Raw genomic sequence first — 24,169 nt, 5'->3', positions numbered from 1 at the left:
CCCGCCCCCGCCGCGCCGGGCTCGGCTCGCGGCTCCTTTGTTTTGTTTTCCTCGCTGCTGCAGTTAAACCGTCTCCGAACGTTGGGGGCAGCCAATCGCAGCGCGCGCGCGCCAGCCTCCGCCCCGCCCCTCCGGAGGAGGGGCCGCGCCAGCCCGCCAGCCCCGCCCCCTCCAGGCGCCGCGGGGGCGGGGGAGGAGACTCGTGACGTACGCGAGCAGAGCAGCAGGCCCGGGCTGATCTAGGGGACTCCTCCGCCGTGGGGGACTCGAGGCAAGCGGGGTGAGGGCTGGCTCTTCGTTTTCACCAGGGGGAAATAGCACGCAGCCATTTCTATACTGCAAAGAAGCCACGGAGCCCATAACACCTCCTAGGGATTGCTATGGGAAGTCCTTGGGTCTAGGCAAAATCCCTGGGTTTGGCACCTTGCAAGGATCACCGGTGCACCCAGTTGAGAATCACCCCTGGGCACAAGGTGCCTGGTTCCACTCTTACACAGGGAGGACAGTTATAACCAAACATCACACTTGTTGCATAATCTCTCACCCTCCAGCTTAACAGGAGGGTTGCACAGGTGTCCCATTGTATATTGGTAGGCCACACTGGGGATGGAGGAGGAGGCATGGTTCAGTTAGCAGAGGAGAAGGGAGGGAGGAGAATGTCATATACAGGCAACCCCAGTTTAGCGCTGTTTTGTTATAACGCTCATTTTAAATTGATATCCCATTCCACTTGGTGCTCAGCAACTTTCATTAAAATGCTTACAGTTACCATCTTGGGTCATCAAAAACTGTCACTGGGTTTATCAGGAACCAATTAAGAGTGCTAACTGGGTGGGGGGGTGCCTGTATTATTTAATCTCCCTTTCATCAGGCAACAAACAGCAGGAAACTGCCTTTGCTAAATATGTGGAGGTGTGTTTATGTTAGATTTCCTGACAAGCTCCTGCCATCTCTACAGTGGTTTCAACTCCATTGCTGTTGAGGTAACAAAAAAAAAGAGAGACTTAGACAGTCATGGATCAAAAGCAGAGAAGCTATCTATCTTCAGGTCCAGGTAATAAGCCAGCTTCTAGCTGAGAAGAAGAGGGAGTTGTTCCACAGAGTGCCTAATTCAAACTGCCCCCGTGGTGGTTCCCCTCCTGTTGAAAGGTTAGCCTGAGTAGAGGTATTCTGGTGGTTTAATAAGTAAAAAATATGAGACAGGATGGACCGATGTTCCCTCAACTTGCACCCCAACCACCACAGAAACTTTTAAATGCAACATTTACCAAAACAGCTAGTTATTGAATGAAAAGCTATCCCTCTAAGTGTTCCACATAGTCACCTTTCACAACAGTAATACTTCAGCCCTACTAGTCATAGTTACCACTAATTATATGCTTTGCCGTTCAAAGCACTACACCAGGTTCCGCTCATTAATCCTCACAACACTTCTTTGCAGGTTTTATGTTATCCTCATTTTGCAGATCTGGAAGCTGGAGGAGAGACATTAAGTGATTGTCCAGGGTATGAAAGCAGGTAAAATAGCAGTGATCCTTAGTCTCCAGCCCCTGTTCAGAATCGAACCTTATCTTGAGAAACGGTGAATAGGGTGGAAGGTGTTCAGAGCACCAGCTGTAATGTGGATTTTCAGAGTTCTATAAGGAGATGGAAGCTTTTTTTTGATCTGCTCTGGGCTGCCTAGCAAAGATGTTAAGAGCCAGGGGTAGTAGGACCCAGGGGAAGCCAACCAGAGGTTACAGCAGCTCAGCCCCGTCCCCGCCCCCCCCCAGCCATTTCCCTGCCTGCACTGGTTCAGCACCACATAGTTCCTGGCTGCATTGCCAGACTGCAGGAGCACAGGGGGTGTGTGTGTGTGTGTGTGCGTTCGTTCATAGGGCAAGTCCCACATACACACCTCACCATGCATGTGCACCCACATCCCCCCTCACAATGCCATACAGGCACACCCTCACACACCCAGCCCTCCCATAAACCCCATATCCAGTCACACACCTCCATGCTCCCCCACCACCCCCCCCCCCATACTTATCCACTCTCCACAGGCACACCCACACCTTCCCCCTCACCCTACATACCCACAGCCCCCCACAAACCTATACCCCCCACCACAATATACAAGAGTAAGGCTTCATTTTAAGCTTTTATGTACAATCACCTCTAAGTACACTACACAAACATGTAAACCAGGACAAAAATATTTTAAAAATCAAATTAATGTTTTAGATGTTTGCTTTTTAAAATATAAATTTGGTATTTTTCTGGTTCCGAGATGGCAAAACCCCTTGCTGAAAGGAGTACTTCTGGGGGCATGGGGAGGGATGTCTGGTGGCAAAGGTCAGGGGCTAGGGGTGGGACTTACAGCTGCAAGATGGCAACCAGGGGGCGGGGCTCCTGTCAAGGGGCAGGGCAACCTAGGTGGCCCTCAACAGCTTGCCAACACACAGTAAGCGGCCATCCACCGGAAATAATTGCCCGCCCCTGTCCTAGGAACTGACTAACGTATGAATTGCAGACTGTAGGAGGAACAGGAGGTATCAATGGCTCCCCTCAGAATACAGAACTGAGTGGCTTTCTTTCTGAATTAAGACATGATAGGGAAGAAGGAGAAAGAGTCAGTGGGGATGAAACAATGTTTCCATTATATTAGCACACTGAAGGCCACTTTCTTTTTACTGTTTGTTTCCCTGGTAACAAATACCTGTACCCTGCTGTTGGATTGCCATCCATCCCCACCTCTTTTAAGCTACAGATGCAGGAGGCACTTAAGTTTATGTCCCTCCCCCCACCCTTGGGTGGCAGGTTAAGGTTGCTTGCACAAATGGGCCTATACAAAGCTAAAGTAGCACGGCTGAAAATAAAGCAGCTAGTCCAGAGTTTAGCTATGGGTACAAAATAGGATGTGCAACTGGAAAACTGAGGAAAGAGACCAAACTCCACTTTGAGTCTAATTTTCTATCTAGACTTTTTGACTGTAAACTCTTCAAAATAGTTTGTCTCTGTGGTTGTACAGTGCCTAACACAATGTGGGTTGGGTCTTGATTGTATATAACAATGTCTGTATACAGCAATATTTCCTTGCATATACCCCATACCTTTTTCCCCCCAAAACCAGCTGGGGAAAATTGGCACACAAAATGTATGAGGAAAACGGATCCCCACAGGTCTGGAAATTGGGTTTGGGGGGGGGGGCAAGGGGAGGCAGAGCAGTAGTAACATTCATTGCCACAGCTCTGGGAGCCATGGCAATTCACACTACCACTGCTCCCTCCCCCCACCAAATTTCCAACCTATGGTAGGCACCCCTTCGCAATCACTCACCAGATCAGGCTGACATATGAACCCTATGTGGCCAGACTCAGCACACCAGGTCTGACACCGTACATTGGCTCCAGAGCCATGCACCAAGTCTGGGAACACATGCTGGTTCTGAAGCCACATGCTGGGTTCAGCCTGGGCTTAGCATGCAGCCTCAGAAGCACACAGAGGGTCAGACCTAGCATGGAGCTGGTGCCAGCAGTCCTGGTCTCAGTATATTGGGCCTAATCCAGTACATGGCTCCAGAGCCAATGCATGGGGTTGGATTCAGCATGCAGCCTGGGCCTCAGCACTCCAGGGCAGTCTGGAGGCTCAACCAACACACAGGGCTAGCATCAGCTTTTGCTCTTTAGCTGCAGCTACTCACTCTGATCAAAGATTTTTTTTCCTTCAGGTTCCCCTTCAAAATCAAGGTGCATACTGTACACAGGGGTATGCTATCTTCGAAAGATACAGTATACAGAATAGTAAATTCCCATAGCAATGGCAATTTATGCCACACCCAAGTATTAGCATTGAGACAATGCTCAGTATTTTAATTACAAATATTGATCATTCCAGTACAGTAACTCCTCCTACATGAATGTTATGGATTCTGCCTTGTGGGAACTTCCGTTTAAAAGGTGAGTTTACAGTAGGGGTGTCTTTCACATCAGTTTTTCTTTTGGGTTCAGCAAAGGAGGATGTGGTTTAGAGCTGGTTACAGGACATGGAGAGATGCCGTGCATTTGTTAGAATGCAATGCTGTTAACACTTTAGTGCAACCAGGGCTTGAATTATTTGTGTGTCATATGTCAGCTGGGCCAGTTGGGGGTACGGTACGGGGGGGGGGGGGGGGGGGGTCCTGCAAAAAAAATTGGGCTGCACCATCAAGATGCCCTAATAAGATCCCCTAGAATAAACCTGATCCCTCAGGTTATGATTTTTAAATCTTACAGGGGGCTTATGGGGCCCCCCTGAGCTCCCCCATAATTTGAACCCTGATTGCAACTCATAATGATACTTCTAAAAAGTATAAAAAGGCTTCTAGATGCAGCAAGTGAAGGATGTTCCAGGGAGCAAGAACTGGGATTTGCAAAAGAATAATATTAGACATGTGACTTCTCTTTTTTTGTGATATACAAGGAGCGCTCAAAAGTTTAGGGATTCCAACTTCCTTCAGAGATTTAGCTGAAAGACTGAGAACTAAAAAAAAAAAGGGGAAGAAATATCGTTTTAATTTTTAACAAAAATAATTGTGCTTCCAGACATTTGTCAAGAATCTGAGTTAAGCAGATGAGACAAAACCAGACTGAAGATTTAACATTCCTTCATTTCTCATCCCTGCATGATGATGGTGCAATAATCTCACTCTTCTCATTATTTACTGTTCAAACAGACAGATCATACACCAGTCTCTTGAAACACAATAGTCAGTGCACAAGGAAATGAGGGATAGATTGTATATACCAAACCCAGCATGGACTTATGTGCATGATAATGGTAACAAATTATTAGAACCAGTTTTTTCTTACAGCCAGCTATTTGCTTTGTTTTTAATCTTTACATCAGCACAAAAATGCCTTTCCCACATCCCTGTCAATTAACTGTATTATCATGATAGGTGGAAGCCTTATTGTTTCCTGGAGTTCATCTGCAACTTGACTGGTTTGCTAACTAATTTTGTAGGAGAGAGAGAGAGAGAAACGGATCTATAAAAAGTTCTTTGTCCAACAATTACAGGAACTGTGAGCAGCTGGCTAGCTGAGCAGAGCAAGTAAAAGGAAGCCCTGCTACTGATCGTTTCTGCCCTCCCTGTTAGTGAATATCGGAGCTGCAGAGATTCATTCACAAGAATAGGTCAAGCCATTGCAGCACCAAAAAACACTGCCAACAATTGTTTTCTTTTGCATCAGTTGGATCCCCGCTGAAGGAACAGCCGGCTCCATGAAGTACTTGATGTTCCTAGGAGAAATGTTGCTTCTAAGTCCACATCATGCTTCTAGTTAGTAGGATAGCGCTGTAGTGGAGCCCTAGCAGCAGTTGTGAAACTTTGCAACGTGGATGAAGACTTTTTTGGACCTCTGACAGTCACCTGGCTGAAAGGATCAGAACTTGGGAAAAAGTCTTACTACTTTTCCAGCTTTTCACTTGCAGCCAGGAGCATCTGAATCTAATTTTGACATGCAAATAAGTGACTGGCAGTGCACAATTAAGGAAAGCAATATTACATGAAAACTAATTGGGCTTTGTTACGACCATGCTATTATAAAGAACATAAGCAGATTATGGCCTGCACTGTACTAAAACTAACAGCGTATTTAATCATCAGAAAGAAAACAGGAACTAAAGCTTGTTTGGTGCAACAGGAAAAAAATAAAAATGAAGAGAAATAGTCATCATATGCAACATACATATGCATACATAACCTGAAATACCTTTGCATAGGGTCATCTCCTCCTCCTCCAGATAGACAACTCTGGCTGATACTAGCCAGCCATTGCTTATCAAAAAGGAATTCTGTAGTTTTGAGAGAGATTCAAGAAAGCTAAGATTCATTTTCTGTTGACAAGTGTCTTTTGTAAATAAGCCTTAAGGGTGTATATATAGGTAGATACCTACCATACACAAAACAAATCAGCCAAAGGCAGGGGAGCATAGCTTTCCCCAAAGAAGGGTATCACAAAAAGTATGTCTTTATCATTTTAAAGCCTAGCACAAACCTTCAACTCTTTCTGCTTCCTGGTCTAGCCATCCAGCATGAAAGTAGTCTATAGATTCATAGATTGTAGGGACAGATTGAACACTGTGATCAACTAGTCTTACTTCCTACATAACATAGGTAAAAGCATTCCTCTGAATTTATTCTTGGTTAATTAGGGCATATCCTTCAGAAAAGGAAAAATATCCTATACTTATATTAAATCTTAAAAGGGGGAATCCACCACAACCCTTTTGATAAATTGTTCTAAGGTCAGTTACCTTCATTGCTAAACAAGTCTGCCTAAATTTGCCCATCTTTGAAACATTTGATCATATTGTATCTTTATCTGCAGGATTGATGAGGCAGTTATCCATTTCACTCCCCATACAGATGCTTAGATACCATCAAGTCACCCCTCAGTCCTCACTGAATTGGTTCATTTTTTCATCTAAGACCTATTTTTCAGTCTTTAAAGCATTAGATACACTTAATATTCAAGAAGCTGTTCAGCCACTGTGTCCTTCCTAAGAGTGTTAACTGTTATGCAATAAGATTACACGCAAGAGGAAATAAATACATTCCTAGCTCAGCAGAAGGTATACAAGGTGTTCCAGAATGCACTCACATAACCACATTTAAAGAGGTTACTGCTACTAAGAATTGGATTATAATGGAAAATAACATATCAGCTATTTGGCTGGCCATTAAAAACGCCTGTCTTACGGAATTGATCTGGACATGCCTTTGCCTTATATCACTCAAGAATTCATCTATCTGCATGAGATAAACATGGCATTAGCCTTTTAAACCAATCAGCAGGGGCCCAGTTGCCAAGAATGACTAACAGGTCAAACATTTCTTATCAGGAAGGTAGTTTATTTTATTTCATCCAGTTAGCTAGAGCATGCATTTCTTCACCAAAGTTGAAGACTATGCCTCTACTAGGAAATCTAGGTGCTAGGTACTTAAACAAAAGCCACCCCCCCAAAAAATGAACAAAACAGTGAAACAGGTAGCACACAGCAGCAGTAATATTGTATTTACATAGAGTGAGTTGCAGTTTTACCTTGGTTGAGATGCACCTTTTTCAAAGTGAAACTATGATATATGTCCCATCTACAGTAGGATTTGACTATAAGTGGATGACTCTTATTGAAAAGCTAGTTCTTTTTCCTGATAAAGACATGGCCATAGAAAGTAGCATAGGTCAGGCCACATGCCAGATGGGGCTGGTGTGCCAGACTGCATGCATAGGATCTGGTCCAGGGACCAGCCCCACACTACTCATCTGACTTACAGGGCCAGAAAGTTGAGCACTAGTATAAAATGTCTTCTCTCTTCCTGGTGCTGAGAGAAGTTCTCTGACCCAGGCAATAATTTACTGCAATTACTTTCCTGGGTCACTTATGCTTTCCAACAGACTGACAAAAACTCATTCCTTATCAATATTGTTATTTCTTTCCTCCTCCACTTCCTCTTCCCAGTCCATCCCAGTTTTACCGTCCAAAGTGCTCTTGGTAAATCAGCTAAATCAAGGCCCAGCTAAACCTGGTAGGTAGTAAAAGAGAAATCATCCAGTAGCTGTGTGATCTTATGACTTTGGAGGTTTTCATTTGTAGGATGGACTTGCAAATGTCAGAGTATATTTCCTTGTCCTTTCTTTGCCTTTTGCACTTTAACTTTAACCTACACTTGGTCTCCATGAGGCTTAAAGACAATGTAATGAATGAGGAAAAACAAGTGGCTAGTTCAAAGTCCCAGACATGTAAGGAAGCTGGGAGGACACAATGTATAAGTGAAACAAACACATTCAAAAAACATATTTCCTCAATGAAATCAGTAAGAAGCAAGTATGGATGGCATTATTCTGGCTCCATCTTGTGGCTAAATCTGTAAACTCTTTTCTTCACCAAGTCTGAACTTGTATACAGGTTTCCCTGGATTTATGCGGGTTTTGTATATGCAAATTTGCTCTTATGCAATGAGCATATTTAGATCTATCATTTGTTATATGCAAGGTAAATTCACTCTGATACGATCAGCATAGATGCCCCCACCCAAGCAGGTAACTCTGTGGTGGGGATGGGAAAGGGCCATGGCCCCACTCACCGCAGCCCCGGGAGTGGCCAGCGCCAGTTGCCTGCAGCCGCTGGGCTGTACTGTGCTCCGCTTGTCCCCTCCACACCTGGGATCCGCTGTGCCCTGGTGCAGGCAGCTGGTGTTGGCTGCTCCCGGGGCCGCTGCAGCAGGGGCTGGGGCGAGCGTTGTGCCCCATGCCGCCTGGGGCTCTGCTTGCCTGCACTCAACCCAGCCCGTGCTGGAACAGCCCCGGGAGCAGCCGACACCAGCTGCCTGCACCAGGGCACAGTGCGGCCCAGGAGCAGAGGTGAGTGTGGACAAGCAAAGCCAGGTACAGCGAGACAGGTGGAGCATGGTGCAGCCCAGAGGCAGCTGGTGCTGGCCACTCCCAGGGCTGCTCCAGCCAGGGCTAGGGTAAGTACCACTCTGGTCCCTCTGCTTTGCTGCCTTGCGCAGCCTGGGGAGCGGCACCCCTCCTCCTGCCCTTTCCCTAGTCCCAGCCTCCTTCCCTCCCTGCCATGGGAACCTATCCCTATTTGTTACATTGTAAAGTGGATTTGCTTTATGCAAATTTGATTTATGCACCATTCTCTGGGAATGCATGTACCGCATAGAGGGAAACCTGTAAAAATATTTGCTGTTAATCTAAAACTAGGTTGATTTTTTTTTAAATTGGTAATTGAGGGATGGAGATACTGGCTAAAGACAAACCTAGCACTAGAATGGACTGTCAGAAATCCCTCATGTAAGATTATTCATCTCTATTCTAAATTTCATCACCTCTGGTCCCCTGCTGTACAAGCCTGAGCTGAGCACAGTGAAGATAAACAGACATAGGTACATTTGTCAATGCATCTAAATCCCGGCATTCCCATATTAGACTTAATATCTCCAATTAATTGAACCTACAGCATCTGCTTAACATCCAGACTTGTCTAAACCTGAAGACTGTTTAATGTTGGCTATTTTGGCAAAGTGTTTTGTTTCTTTCTTTAAAAAGAAAGCTATGTAATGGGTGCAAGATTGCTGCAAAGATTCAGCATTTACAGAACAAGAAACAGCCTGATGCATTTCTCATATAACCTGTTAATTGTAGAACTTTTCTTACAAGATGCATCTAAAGACACTCACTAGCCTACACACACAGCTGCTCGGTTGCTCAAAGCTTGAGCTCATCTCGGACAAGACAGACTCAACAATTTTGCAGAAGCAACAGAAGCTGGTCAATGCCCTGAATTCTAGGCCAGGGTGCCTCAGAGCCGTACTACTGTAGACTATAAACATGCACTTAAATATTGTTTCCATCTAAGGATCTCAAAGCACTTCACAAAGGATTAGCATTAGTATCGTTCCCATTACTTTACAGATGGGGAAACTGATGCACTCAACTCATCTCAAATCCCATGGGTTGGCAACAGGGCCAAGGAACAGAGCCCTGGTCTCCTGCACTCTGACCAAGTTTTCTGCAAATATTTATACATATGAAACTCAGTATCTTGCCCATACACTTACTGTATTTTCTTTTTTACCTGGGGCTTGCCTCCGACCTATTGGCAACACACTCATACTTTGTGAGAGATTCACAGTTAGCTGTGCATCATTACATGCTTTATACCAAGTCTCTCAATATTTGTTCTAGGTTTCATATTGTTATTAGATGTAATGTTTTCCCCTCTGATTTGCACCTCCTCATTTCCTTCTACTTATTTCCAAGGGCTTGTCTACATGGAAGCAGGGAGATGTTTATTTTACAGTGAGATGCTGGGTATTAACTGCTACATAGTAGATGTTTAGGATTGTGAATCCAAAAAGATGACAAAAAGCCAGCAGGGAAATACAAATCGCCCAAGTGAGGGACTAACATTAGAGAGATGGGAGTGAGGAGGGGAACGCAACTAGGTTACAGAAATTACAATATTAGCCAACTAAACCCAGGGGTTGGGGGGGGGGATTCGCAATGCTGAGAGATTAAGGAGATAGATGCACACAAACCCATACAATGGTCCGCAGTGGTGGAGGAAGTAGGTTGACGAAAGTGTCTCAGTCCATATAGAGTCTCATCATGGGGGTCCTCTTCGGGTGGAGCAGGGTGGTGCGTTGCCGAAGATTACTCTTAAAGTGAAGTCCATCAGGTGCAGAGTGGGGTTCAGGCAGTCCCCTCTGGGTCCAATCTGGCGGCGGTCCGTGATGTGTTCCACATAGATGTCACGGGACCAGTGGATCATGTCAGACACCATGAGGCACCACATCAGCTTGGGGTAGCGGCAGGAGATGTGGCAGGCACGCAGGATGCTCTTGTTGCTGGGGTCCCAGGCTCCAAGTGTTCCCACGATGAGCGCATCAACCCTCACATAGTAGCTGCGGCCCCTCAGGATGTCAGCCAGCGGGGCATACTTCTCCCACTTGCGAGCCCAGGCACCGGTGAAGGCTTGGCACCGGTTCTTGAAGGGGATGGTCATGGCCACAATCACGATCTTCTTGGCCTCTTCGTTCGTGATCACAATGTCGGGGCGCATCTGGCTCTTGCAGCCCGGGACGGTGCAGTTCATGGAGATCTTCCCCACTGCAGCCAGGATGGCCCTCACCAGGCAGTCCTGGACAGCATTCTGGCAGAGCTGCCAGGCTCTAGTGTGCAGCCTGTAGCTGCACAGCACGTGGGGGAGGGTCTCTGCCATGTAGTTGCACCGTTGGCACCTCTTGTCTCAGTGGCCAAAGCAGACAGCCCCGTTCAGAAGCAGGCAGTTGAGGCGGGCACAGTGGAGGAAGCACCAGTCTGCAAAGCGCATGAAGCTCCCACGGGGCATGAAGTGGTTGCTAGAGTCCCACTCTGAGGTGACGTCAAAGACCTTGCCCTGGTCAGGTTTGGCCCTCAGGTTGCCGGCATACTTGTTTCAAACAGTGTCCTTCAGGAACCGCTCCAGGAAAATCCTCATGTGGGGCATCACGGTGATGTGGTCAGCATGCGGGGCTGGTTGCAGGGAAACTCCCAGCTCCCGATGCTCCTCGGTCCAAGTCCAGGCACAGACGATGCGCTTCCCAAGGTGGTGCATGGCGTTGCGAGCTCAGCTCCACAGCTAGGCAAGGTCCCCGCTGTCTCTGCCAAACTCGCCCTCCAGCAAGCCACTGAGGAAGGTGGCCAAGTCACATCTAGTCGGTTGTCTTGCGATCCTCTTATGGGTGGCCTCCTTGAGGGTGCTATCTTCTGCCAGGGGGCCAGCAGGGACGAGTCCAGCTTGTGGGCATCCTGCACGATCCTATTGATGGTTTCTTCCAGCATCTGCTTGGCCCAGTGGCTGGTGGGCGTCCCCAGGTGGCAGTAGGCCTCACCATCGCATAGTCCAGCTTGTGGGCATCCTGCACGATCCTATTGATGGTTTCTTCCAGCATCTGCTTGGCCCAGTGGCTGGTGGGCGTCCCCAGGTGGCAGTAGGCCTCACCATCGCATAGGTGCCTCATCGCCTGGCCCTGGATCGTGAGGGTGGAGCCCAGGACGTGGCTCTTCTGCCTGCTGTCAACATGCAGGGAGGTGCACTTGGTGACATTGAAGCACAGGCCAATCCACCTGGCTGCCTCAGATGTCACATCCAGCATCTGCTGCAGCTGGGCGGAATCACTGTTAAGGAGAATGAGGCCATCAGCGTAGGCCAGAACACTCCACTTCTGGTCATACAGGTAGAGCCCACCGGGGTTGCCTGCTACAGCTCGGAGTGGTTCCATGGCTAGGTTAAAGACGATGGGGCTGAGGGGGCAGCCCTGTCTCGCCCCCCAACTGGATGGGGATCTCTGTGGTCTCTCCTCCTTCCGTGGCGCAGATGGTTGTGGTACATCCATTGTAGAGCTCTCGCACCAGATCGACAACGCCATCTGGTAGGCTGAGCTGGTAGAGGGTGCCGAAGACGTGGGGGTGGGGCATGGAGCCAAAGGCCTTGGAGATGTCCAGCTACGCCACCGCGCACTGCTTCCCGGTCCTCCTGGCGTTGTCCAGGGCCATCTGGAAGGTGAAATTGTGTTCGTAGCAGCTGTCCATCGACATGAAGCCCTTCTGGCTTCGGCTGACAGCCCCGCCAGTGACCGCCCAGTCAGTGATGTGGGCCACCAGGCAGCTGGCATATTACACTTGATCTGAGCCTTCAAGAGGCTGAGAAGCAGCCTGAGCTGAAAAGGCCATGGTTTGAACTGAGAAGGCCAAGAAGCAACAGAGTAGCCACATCCAAATGAATAGTCAGTTTTTGCTTCGTGTCTCTGAAAAATGCTCCCAGCATTGTGAAGAGGTGCCCTACACTCCTTTGTGCTTCTGCTGGACCCCAGGCTTTGTGGGATTCCTCCTGTGGATATTACAGAAATTTCCACTAGCTAAATGTCTTCAGAACTCTAAATCTTGGTGTTAAAATTCAACATCACCACAATTCTTCTTTCACCACACCTCTTTTTGGGCTGCCAATGCAGTTTGCAAACTGTTCAAGATCTCCACCAGGTGCCTCTGCATTTTTCTGTTCATTTCAGTCTCACTGCTCACAAAGAGCCTCTTCTCTGCCAGTTCTCTGGTCACAGATAGAAAGAAAGAGCCCTCTTCTTCTTTGGCTTTCTGTCCTTCTGTTTTCTTGAGAAATTTTTTCCTTCCCTGAACCACTGAACCTTGGATCTTGAAGGCTTCCAACAAGATTACTGATGGTTTCCTCTTTGCTTTTTACCTTCTTCATTTGCAAGTTTGCCAGAACTGGGCAGTAGCAGAGGCAATATTCCTGAGGATCCAGCTGCCTCAGGTGTGACATCCAGCAGAGTCACAGATGTGCAGATACTGCTTTTATGGCTGACATGCAGTGAAAGAAATGTTGGATGGTTTGGCAAAATGGCTAGGCTAGCAGTTGTACTTCTGCAGGCTGCTCTAACTTTGGAAACTGCATCCCAAATGCCAAGAACAGCAAAGAAAGTACCAATTTACTAATGCCAAGGAGAGTCCAACAAGGGAGGCATTTCTGTTATTCACCAGCATGTTTCCTTCTGACATTCCATGCCAGGGACTGGGAGGATGCAACCTATCCCAGGTGTAGGCAGCTATACCTTGTAATGTTCCAGCCAAAAGTAGAGAAAAGAGGGAGGGGAGGAAGGGAAGGAAACCTGTGGCTGGCAGGTTGGTTCTTATATTGTGGGCTATAGCATCCTATACATATCAGAGCTGGACAAGGGTAGGAAGCAATGCAAAATCTGTTCTTTTGTCCTTTGATCTATTGAACATCTAGTTTCACATCCCTAATTTTGATGCAGCATTTCCAGTTGTCCTGCTTGTCGCCCTGCTCAGACATTTCTTTAGCAACCCAAAAGATATCCATGATTGAACGTTTTCTCTCTAGGATTTCTGGAACCATTACATCTCTCCAAAAGATGGAGAGAGCCAGGACCTCCCTCTGTATAACTCCACCTTGATGCACAATGAGGCATGGCACAGGACTACAACAAAATATTAGGTGTGCTTATTCCAGGACAACGTAAACACACACAGATTGACTCTGCTCAAGCTCCAGAAAAATTAGGAATTACATGACTGTATAGAATTAGAGGACCTACATGCACATCAACCAGCCAAGCCATGTGAAAAACAGTGGGGGAAGGCGATTGGAAGTCCACCAGAACAGTCCACAGCATAAACTAGACCCTACCCACATTGATACCTTGGTAAATTTACTGCTACTTGGAGTAGGAGATGAGACCACGGTACCTTGCCCGTTACCTTTCATCCTCTGGACATTGGTCTTTTAAGCACACAGCAACCCAAGTTTAGTTCAAAGTAAACCTCCCCATGTAGAGGAGGAGCCTCAAGGGTGACTTTAGTCCCTCTTCTTCACTAAAACAATCTTCCCAGTCTTGATTTTACTGCCTTTGAACAAAATCCAGTGGGGTGGCATTGGTACAATGCTTACAAGTGTGGCTCAAATTAGTTACAGGAGCTGTTCCATTGCAGAACCCTGGAATTTGCAAGACAGCAACAACTAAATAATAGTCATAATGCCTAGGCTTATCTCAGATCCTGACAAAAGTGACTGGGGTGAGGAAAGGCAGACAGTCAAATTAATCCAAACTTAACAGTTATAGTCTAGAATCATTCTCACTTTCCGCCTGCCCAGTCCCCCCACCCTTCATACTTGGCAAATGCACTCTGCCTGCTTCAGAAACACAAAATACTAAATGTAAGTTAGTCTTTTAATTGTAGTTTCAATTTGATATGACATTCTTCGCTTTCTGCCCTAATTTCTTGAGTGGCTCTCATTCAACAGTAGTTGAAATGATACCTATGCATAGTTTTGAGAACATTTTGTAAAACCCTTCAGGAGCTATTGGATGAATGGTACTAGAAGTATCTAAATTTTAAATTCTGTTAATTAGTTTAGTTAACAGTTCAGACATTTTATTGTTTATATAAAATATGTTAGTAGTAGCTTTTCTCCAGCAGATGGCGAAACACCAGGGCACAAACTAGATTGAATTTTCCTAGCTCTTCTGACACCTCTGCCTCAAGGAATATTTCCACAACCAAAATGAATCCACTTCCAACAATGCTTCATCCTTTGACAATATTGAGGAAAAGATCAACCCCCCCCAAAAAACATCAGATTGGACATCCACAGTGGATGAAATTCTAAGCTTGACTGCTATATTGACTGCTTCAGGGAAAAAATAAACAATTAAATAATCAACACCACATGCCACCATAAGGACCTCTCCCTCAGATAAAAGGGCCATCGTATCTCTAAGATCTAACCATAAAATGGTAATAAAACCAGCAGATAAAGCAGGAGCTATAGTTATCCTTAACTGTGAAGACTAGCATAAAAGAAGCCAACAGACAACTCTGACACCACCTACTACAAAAAACTAGAGGAAGATCCTACTCGCCTTTGCACCTTACAACTCAAAATTACCATCAAATCATTTCCATCTGAATTACAAGAAAAACTACAGAACCTGATCCCCAACACTACTTAACTCAGGGACTTTTTACATGTTCCCTAAAATCCACAAACAAGGGAACCCTGGCAGACCTATCATATCCACCCATGGAGCCCCAGCTAAGGAAATATCAGGTTTCATCGAATCAATCCTAAAAGACAAAACTTGCTCTTTGTGTGATGGATAAGATGCAATGGACTTTCTACAAAAAACTTAAACACATAGACCACCTTCCCAGCCACCATGGACATTACCAGCTTCTATAACTACATCTCACACCAGGATGGCATCCAAACCTGCCTTGCATATCTACAAGAGCAAGATTACAACTCAGAGTACAGACCTAAAGATATTGACTTTTATTAGTAGATGTTAAGGATTGTAAATCCAAACAAAAGATGACAAAGCTGATAGGGAAATACAGAACGCCCGGGCGAGGGACTAACAATAGAAGGATGGGGGTGAGGTGGGGAACGCAACTAGGTTACATGCGATACAAAGTTAGCCAACTAAGCCCAGGGGTAAGGGGGGGAGTGGGGAAGGGGAGGGGGGGGTTTCGCGACGCTGAGAGAAAAAGAGGATAGGAACACACATACCCGTGACAATGGTCCGCAATGGTGGAAGAAGTGGTCCGAGGAAAAAGTGTCTCAGTCTATATATGGTCTATCGCGGGGGTCCTCTTTGGGTGGCGCAGGGTCGTCGTCCGTTGTTGATGAGTCAACTAAACTTGCACACAAAACTTCCCTTTCAATAACCAACAATTCCTCCAGACCACGGGCACAGCTATTGACACCAAAATGACCCCACAATATACCAACCTTCTTGTGTGCCACCTGGAAGAAGAATTCTTCAAGAACTGCACCATCAAACCCTTGCTATACTTATTGATGACATCTTCATGATTTGGACAGAAAGCCTGCAATCTCCAATTGTTGAATTTCTGATGGAAATCAATCATCACCCCTCCATCAGACTCTCTCTTGAATACTGCAATACCAACATTTCCTTTTTAGACATGATGATCACTATCCAGAATGGTAAAATACAGACCACCATATACAAGACACCCATGGACCAACATACATATTTGCACAGAACCAGAAATCACCCTAAACACACCAAAAAAGCTGCAATATACAGCCAAGCCCTCCAATACCACCAAATCTGCACAGAGAAGAACACCCATGATCATCACCTCAAAAATTTCAAAAAGGCTTTCACAGGCTCAGGAAGCTGCAGCAGTTGGTGTGTGCTCTTCCTGGATGGAATGAAAAGTAAAGAAGCCAGGGGCTGGGCTGGGCTGGGCTGGGGAGTCAGTTGCCAGGCAGATTATAATGTATCAAAAATCCAATGTCTATGTTTAGTCCCTGATCTCTAGTATCCAGCAAGCTGATGAAATGGAGTTCATAGGCTCATCTCTGGGATGTGTTGTGTAAATTTCCCTTGAGGATCAGGACTGAGAGATTGGAGAGAGAGTGGCCCTCCTGTGAGAAATGTGCCCCCACCGGTAATTGGGTGTTTCTGTCTTTGATGGATTTCCGGTGTGCATTCATTCTGGTGCGCAGTTGTTGTCTGGTCTCTCCTACATATCTTCCATCAGGGCATTTGGTGCATTGGATGAGGTATACTACATTCCTGGAGGTGCAGCTGTAAGATCCTGGGATGCTGATGGCTCTGTTGTGGGGTGTAGTAATAGTGGGGGTGGTGGAGATGTGGGGGCAGGTTTTGCATTTCTTGTCATGGCACGGTCTGGATCCTTTTGGTGTGTTCTGGGGTTGAGGAAGTTTGCTTCTGGTGATGAGGTTGGCGAGGTTCGGTGCTTGTCTGAAGGCTAGGATGGGTGGCTCTGGGAAGATCTTTTTAAGAATAGGGTCTTTTTCTAATATGGGTTGCAATTTTTTGAGGATTTTCCGTACAGGTTCAAGGGATGGGTGATAGGTCATAACCAGCGGTGTGCGATTTGTGGGTGTTTTTCTTCTGTACTGCAGCAGTTCTTCACGTGGTATCCAGGTGGCTCTTTCAAACGTGCGATCTACCTCTCTGGAGGAGTGTCCTTGCTGGGTGAAAGCCTTTTTAAGATTGGTGAGGTGGCAATCCCGGGTGTTCTCTTCAGTACAGATGCGGTGGTATCTGAGGGCTTGGCTGTATATCACTGCTTTTTTGGTGTGTTTCGGGTGATTGCTGGTTCTGTGCAGATATGTATGTTGGTCTGTGGGTTTCTTGTATACTGTGGTCTGTATTTTACCCTTCTGGATACTGATCCTTGTGTCTAAAAAGGGGATGTTGGTGTTGGAGTATTCTAAAGAAAGTCGGATGGAGGGATGGTGACTGTTGAATTTCTGGTGGAACTCAATCCGAGATTGCAGGTTCTCACTCCAAATGATGAAGATGTCATCGATATATCGTAAGTACAGCAAGGGTTTGATGGTGCAGTTCTTGAGGAAGTCTTCTTCCAGGTGGCTCATAAAAAGGTTGGCATACTGTGGGGCCATTTTAGTGCCCATAGCTGTTCCCATCATCTGGAGGAAGTGTTGATTATTAAAAGTGAAATTGTTGTGTGTGAGGATGAAGTGTATAAGCTCAGTGATATCTTTGGGTCTGTATTCTGGGTTGTAATCTTGTTCCTGTAGATATGTAAGGCAGGCTTGGATGGTCAGATAAACTTGTCCATCTTTTGTAAGGATGGACATAGGAAGAGTTATCCAAAGGCAATGGAGAACTATTTGCCCTTATTCGCACTGAGCATTAGCTGCAGTTAGTGTGAAACCCATATTCTAACCTACTCAGCCCTGATCCCAGTCACCTAGGATAGATTTAAAGGACCTCCAAACATTGGTCAGAAGTTTTTATTTATGGTCAAGGTCTGTAGTTTTTCTTGTAATCTTGATGGAAATGATTTGATGGTATTGTTGAGTTTTTTGGTGAAAAGGGGAGTAGGATCTTCTTGTAGTTCTTTGTAGTAGGTGGTGTCAGAGAGCTGTCTGTTGGCTTCCTTTATGTAATCCTCACGGTTTAGGATGACTATGGCTCCTCCTTTCTCTGCTGGTTTTATTACTATTTGGTGGTTAGATCTTAGAGATTCTATGGCCTTTTTCTCTGGTAGAGAAAGGTTGTTGTGGTGGCGTGTGTTGCTGATTATTTCATTGTTCATTCTTTCCCTGAAGTAGTCAATGTAGCGGTCAAGGTTAGGGTTTCGTCCATGCAACAAGGACACTCCTGCGACAGACACCCCGCACTTTTGAAAGAGCCACCTAGATACAACGTGAAGAATTGCTGGAGTACAGAAAGAAAACCCCCATGACTCACAAACCACTAGTTATGACATATCATCCATCCCTGGAACCTATATGGCAAATTCTCAAACAATTGCAACCCATACTAGAAGACCCAGTTCTTAAAGAGATCTTCCCAGAACCACCCATCCTAGCCTTTAAGCAAGCACCAAACCCTGCCAACCTCATAACCAGAAGCAAACTTCCTATGGCCCAAAACACACCAAATGGATCTAGACCACGCCATGACAAGAAACGTAAAACCTGCCAACACATCTCCACCACCCCCACAATAACTACACTCCACAACAGAACCATCAACATTCCTGGATCTTACGCCTGTACCTCCTGAAACATTGGCAACATGTAGGGGGTGCTCATGCATCCCTTGAGATTGGCAGTGCACCCTCTGAAAAAAGCGCCACTGACACTGCCAGTGGCACCTGTGAGTGGTTGCTGCTCGCCATCCCTTTCCCCACCGCCGACACCACCGCCGGCATCTGCAGATGGTCCCTGATTGCTGCTGGCCACCACCAGCATCTGTGCATGGTCGCTGACTGCTGGTGGGCACTTGCCACCTGCTCCCCGCCCTGCTGCTAACACCGCAGCCACCTGCGGGAGCTCGCCATGCCCTCCCCAGCCTCCGGGGACGTGTGGTGTTCATGTCCAGAAATATAACGCGTCTCATCCAGTGCATTAAATGCCCTGATGGAAAATATATAGCAGAAAACACTACATCCCAGAATGAATGCACACTGAAAAATCTTTCAAAAACAAGAATACCCAGTTACCTGTGGGGGCACATTTCTCACAAGAAAACCTCCTTCTCTCTCCAATCTCTCAGTTTTAATCCTCAAAGGGAATTTACAAAACACCTTTCACAGATGAGGCTACGAACTTCACTTCATCAACCTACTGGATACAAAAAATCATGGAATAAATGTATACATTGGATTTATGCAGGCGCGGCTGGTGAACTCAGACTGGTGGGGTGGGTGGAGTGGCACACGGGAGCTGGAGCAGGGCGGGGTGGGGAGGGGTTGCAGCTAGCCAGGAGCAGAGGGGGGGGACGGGGACAGGTTTGCAGCCTCTCTGCACCGGGCCAGGCAGTCCAGCCGGGAGTAATCTCCCCCCGCCCCTGCTCCCATGTGATGCTCCAGTCCGAGTTCACCGGCTGCACCTGCATTTATGACATTATAATCTACCTAACATCTGACACCCCAGGTAACATCTCTACTATTTACCAGCTATATTCTCATAGATTCATAGATGTTAGGGTCGGAAGGGACCTCAATAGACCAGGGTAGGGGAGAGCACCACCGCCCTTGGGAGCCCGTTCCAGACCTTGGCCACTCGAACTGTGAAGAAGTTCTTCCTAATGTCCAGTCTAAATCTGCTCTCTGCTAGCTTGTGGCCATTATTTCTTGTAACCCCCCAGGGGCGCCTTGGTGAATAAAACCTCACCAATTCCCTTCTGTGCCCCTGTGATGAACTTGTAGGCAGCCACAAGGTCGCCTCTCAACCTTCTCTTGCGGAGGCTGAAAAGGTCCAGTTTCTCTAGTCTCCCCTCATAGGGCTTGGTCTGCAGGCCCTTAACCATACGAGTGGCCCTCCTCTGGACTCTCTCCAGGTTATCCGCATCCCTCTTGAAGTGCAGCGCCCAGAATTGCACGCAGTACTCCAACTGCGGTCTGACCAGCGCCCGATAGAGGGGAAGTATCACCGCCTTGGATCTATTCGTCATGCATCTGCTGATGCACGATAAAGTGCCATTGGCTTTTCTGATGGCTTCGTCACGCTGCCGACTCATGTTCATCTTGGAGTCCACTAGGACTCCAAGATCCCTTTCCACTTCCGTGCCACCCAGCAGGTCATTCCCTAGGCTGTAGGTGTGCTGGACATTTTTCCTCCCTAGGTGCAGCACTTTGCATTTCTCCTTGTTGAACTGCATTACCACCAGGTCTACATTCCCCTTCCCTCCCCTGCCACCTCTCTCATATCCACTGGCTGCCTCAATTAGCATTTTCACTACTGGCACTTGCAGGCATACTGGCCTCTGGCTTCTATTCTATTCCATCCAAGAAGAGCACAGACCAACTGCAGACCCTTCCTCAGTCTGATAAGGAGATTTTGTACCCGAAAGCTTGCAAAGAAGAATTTTCCCAACTATTTTAGTTGATCTAATAAAAGATTTACACATTTACCCAAACAACCTTGTCTGCCTAGCAGTTCTGACATTACTGAAATACATTAGAGATTTGTTAAACATAACTCTAAGCTATAGTGAATGCCTTCCTTTGACAGGATTTTCCCCCAATTTTTGTGGGGGTAGGGAGAGTGGTTAAATAAAAGCCTTCATTATATTCTTAACTGGTCCAAATTGGGGTTTGGGAAGGGGAGGTTGATTTTGAGGTTGCATGGCTCTGCTGATGAAAAATATCGTGCACAGACCATAACCAGTTCCATAACTAAACAGTGCATACTACATGAAGTAGCTTTTATATATTTTCTTGTTTTATGTATGTATTTTGTGGACATTATTTAGTGATTATTAAATGTTCAAGACTCACAAGTTAGTCTTACCCACAGAGTAGGTAGCAGCTCAAGCAGAGGCAGTAAACATTTCTCCACCATACTCTACCCATGTTCAATGATGACTCCTGTAGAGGCCACCTATACAGATGATAGGATGGTATTATTTGCATTCCAGTAGCATTTGCAGACCCCAAATTGGGGTTTGGCTCCTAATCTATTAGGCACTGGTACAAACATAACCCCCTCAAAAAGCCTACCATGTAAATAGATAAGACAGAGGGTATATATTGGTGGGGAGGATGTAACAAGGGTATTCAGGCTAATGGAGGAAAATATTAGCTCCCCCTCTTTTATTAAAAGAATAAATATATTCATAGTAGGAGGTGGGGTGAACAGAAGGCAAGAGGAAGAAAGTTAAAAATGAGCATGGTCAAGGTGAAGAGAAAGGTAGATCAAAAGGAGTGACCAGAGGAGGATGGGGGAAGCAATAACAAGGTTACTGAAGAGACTGGAAAATGGGTTAGAGGAAACACCAGTGAGAGAGGGAAAAAATATTCCCAATTAACATAAAGGGGAAAATGCAGTCTCCTCCACTCCACTCCTCCTTCAGTCCCTTGCTCCTCACTGAGGCTGCCGACTAGAGTGCCAAGGAGGGGTAATGTTCCTTTTTTCTCCTCTAATGTGATCACTTTTTCTTGTGGGGACAAAAATAGATTAACTACATTCATTTTGCAAGAGCTCCTCAGGAGCCACCAAAAAGTGCATTACTGTTCTACTGCTTTATAGGGGACCTCCAATATTAGGGAGAGATACTCTAGTGGTAGAGAACTGAGTGAATACATGGCAATATCTAAAACAGAATAGAAGAAACTGAATTTATAACAAAAACACAAAATAAAACCAAAACGAACCCCTACAGTTAGCTGCTCACTTGTGGCCTTGTCAACAAGCACTCTTTTTGGTTCATTCTCCAGCTTGCTTTCCCTGTGGGAAACTAGTTTGATTTCCAGTTCATCAGCCAGTTCCTTGGCAGTCAGGGCACTTGCAAACCCCTTATCAGAAAAGTAGCTTACAAAGAAATTCCTCTAAGCTTTTAGCTAATGCATTGTTTGTTCTCCACATCATGAAAAATTGTATTTGCAATACTGACATCAAAGTATATTAACAACTGAAGTTGCTCACTACCTAAGACTTTGGAATTGTAGATTTTATCAGACTTCTGAAACTTGGTAAAGCAACACACTGATTGCGTCAATTTGGTTTTCCCCATTGTCCCTCACTTACGTTTTTTGAAAGATTGATCTTGAGTCGGGCAAAAGATGCCACCTTCTTCAGATCCCAAAATTTCTCCTCCAAACTCTACTGCCCCTCTTTCAGATTTGCTCCACTGTTGCAGTTTTCACCCCTCAAATCACTGCACAAGATTCCTATTTCTTTTAATGGTTCAAGGAGCGCTTCTGTCATTTTAGCACCAGTAAAATTCACAAGTGTTTAAAGCTTTAGTGAAATATTCTTTGATTGTAATACTGCCACTCTTGCCTTAGATTTCTCTCTGTGGAAGAAGCAGTCATTTGTCATTAACTCTTGTTGACTAATTACTTTGATGCCATTAAGTATACTAGAATACTTGACAGCTTTCAAGGCAGGAAATTAGTTAATTACTTTGATTTTCATAAAAATTATTCAGAATGAAATGCTTATGCCTAGGTGTAACAGGGAGCCTAAGCTCTGTTTCAGGGAAGAGGGGGGTCAGGGAAGACAAGTCAGCAGGGGCCCTTCAAGGCCTGAACTTTTGTAGCCCAAGGGGGTGCGATTTCCTGCTGCAAAGAAAGACCCTGCCAGCACAACCAAAGTGGAGGAGATCTTGGGTACCAAGGAAGGCACAGGAGGAAGCAAGTGGCTTGCTGCTGGTGACAGTAGGTAGCCCTGGAGGGGAAACATCAAGCCCTGGGCTGCAAACCTGCCCTTGACCAGCCCAGCTTTCAACCAGTTAGTTGCAGAGCCCAGCAGCCAGAGGGAAGGAGATTAGCCATACCTGGGCCATGGGAGCAGGAAACCCAGCCAGTAGGGCTGTAAAAAATTTCACCAGCACTTTTGTTTCTACGCTGTTTCAACTCGTTTCAAGCTCCAAACAGCAAAATCAATATGAAACAGAGAGCTTCGAAAGCCTCGAAACGAAACAAGGCAAGTCAAAATGTTTCAAAACTCAAGTTGGGCTTGCCTGCAGGGAAATAGAAACTAAAGTAAGGAGAGGGAGGGGAAAGGAGTGCTCTCATTATTGACTGTGTAGCTGGCCAATGACTGTCATCCTTCCCTGAGGTCCCTTCCAATCCCAATGCTCTGGGGGAGGGATGGAAAATCTGCATAAAGGCATCATTGTTTGAACTGCCCTGCTTTCTGCCTTGGTGTCAGTTGAGTGAGGGCACACCTTAGTGCGCGCACAGTATCACCCACCCATGTCACGAGTTTTGCCTGTCAGCAGCTAGGAGGTGCAGGGCCCCAGAACCCAGACTCCACCTGCACCTATCTCCTTGACAGATGGCAGGCTTTGTGGCCTCAGCGGGAACTAGCAGGCCTGCAGTTTTAACCCCACTGTGACTTAACACACGTGTGACATAAGTTTTTGCTTTCAAGACTGAGGTGCAGTTTCCCTGAAACCCCTGCACCTATCTCCTTGAAACTTGGCAGGCTTTGTTGCCTCAGCAGAAGCTGGCATGCCTGCAGTTTTAACCCCACTGTGACTTAACACACGTGTGACATAAGTTTTTGCTTTCAAGACTGAGGTGCAGTTTCCCTGAAACCCCTGCACCTATCTCCTTGAAACTTGGCAGACTTCATGCCCTTAGAAGGGGCTACCATTCTTACAAGTTTCATCCAAATCAGGCCACAAATTACAAAGTTATAGGATGTTTTGAGCTTCCCCATTATAGCCTATGGGCGAAACGTCAAAACAGTGTCAAAACAGCAAAACTGTTCTGACGAAATGAAACGGAACAGCAGTTTCTAATCAAAATTAAATTTGAAACAAAATGCTGTTTCGTCGAAATGTAGAAGTGGAATGGTGCCGTTTTGCACAGCCCTACCAGCAAGCTGATGAAGCAGGAGTGGCTGACTGGGATATGAACTTAGAGGAGATATGGGATATGAGGGGTAGAGGAGAGAGGCTGGCCCAGAAGAGAAGGGAGATGGAGCCCTGCAGGGTGAACACACCTGGCAGATAGGCCTGTGCAAAGCATCTAGTATTTGCTTTGGATTCATACGATTTGGGGGACAGCGATTTGATTCGGCGATTCAAATACTGTCCTGAATCAATTGGCCTAATCGATTCGGCCGGGGG

At 46.2% G+C, this 24,169-nt stretch overlaps 1 long non-coding RNA gene across 1 annotated transcript in view; it reads right to left on the bottom strand.

Annotated features, from left to right (window-relative positions):
• Nucleotides 1-15,595: 15,595 nt before the first annotated feature.
• Nucleotides 15,596-24,169, bottom strand: part of LOC112549923 — a 10,919-nt gene continuing 2,345 nt past the window's right edge. Inside the window, exons 2-4 of the long non-coding RNA XR_003093552.1 lie at nucleotides 22,117-22,384; nucleotides 20,881-20,970; nucleotides 15,596-16,012 (exon numbers count right to left, since the gene is read on the bottom strand). This is a non-coding gene — a long non-coding RNA (uncharacterized LOC112549923). The remainder of the gene's footprint in view (nucleotides 16,013-20,880; nucleotides 20,971-22,116; nucleotides 22,385-24,169) is intronic.

Source organism: Alligator sinensis, unplaced genomic scaffold, assembly GCF_000455745.1.
Source record: "Alligator sinensis unplaced genomic scaffold, ASM45574v1 scaffold570_1, whole genome shotgun sequence".
In the NCBI taxonomy this organism is placed as follows: domain Eukaryota; kingdom Metazoa; phylum Chordata; order Crocodylia; family Alligatoridae; genus Alligator; species Alligator sinensis.
The sequence above is the reverse complement of the archived record's forward strand: the minus strand, read 5'-3'. Positions and strand labels throughout refer to the sequence as shown.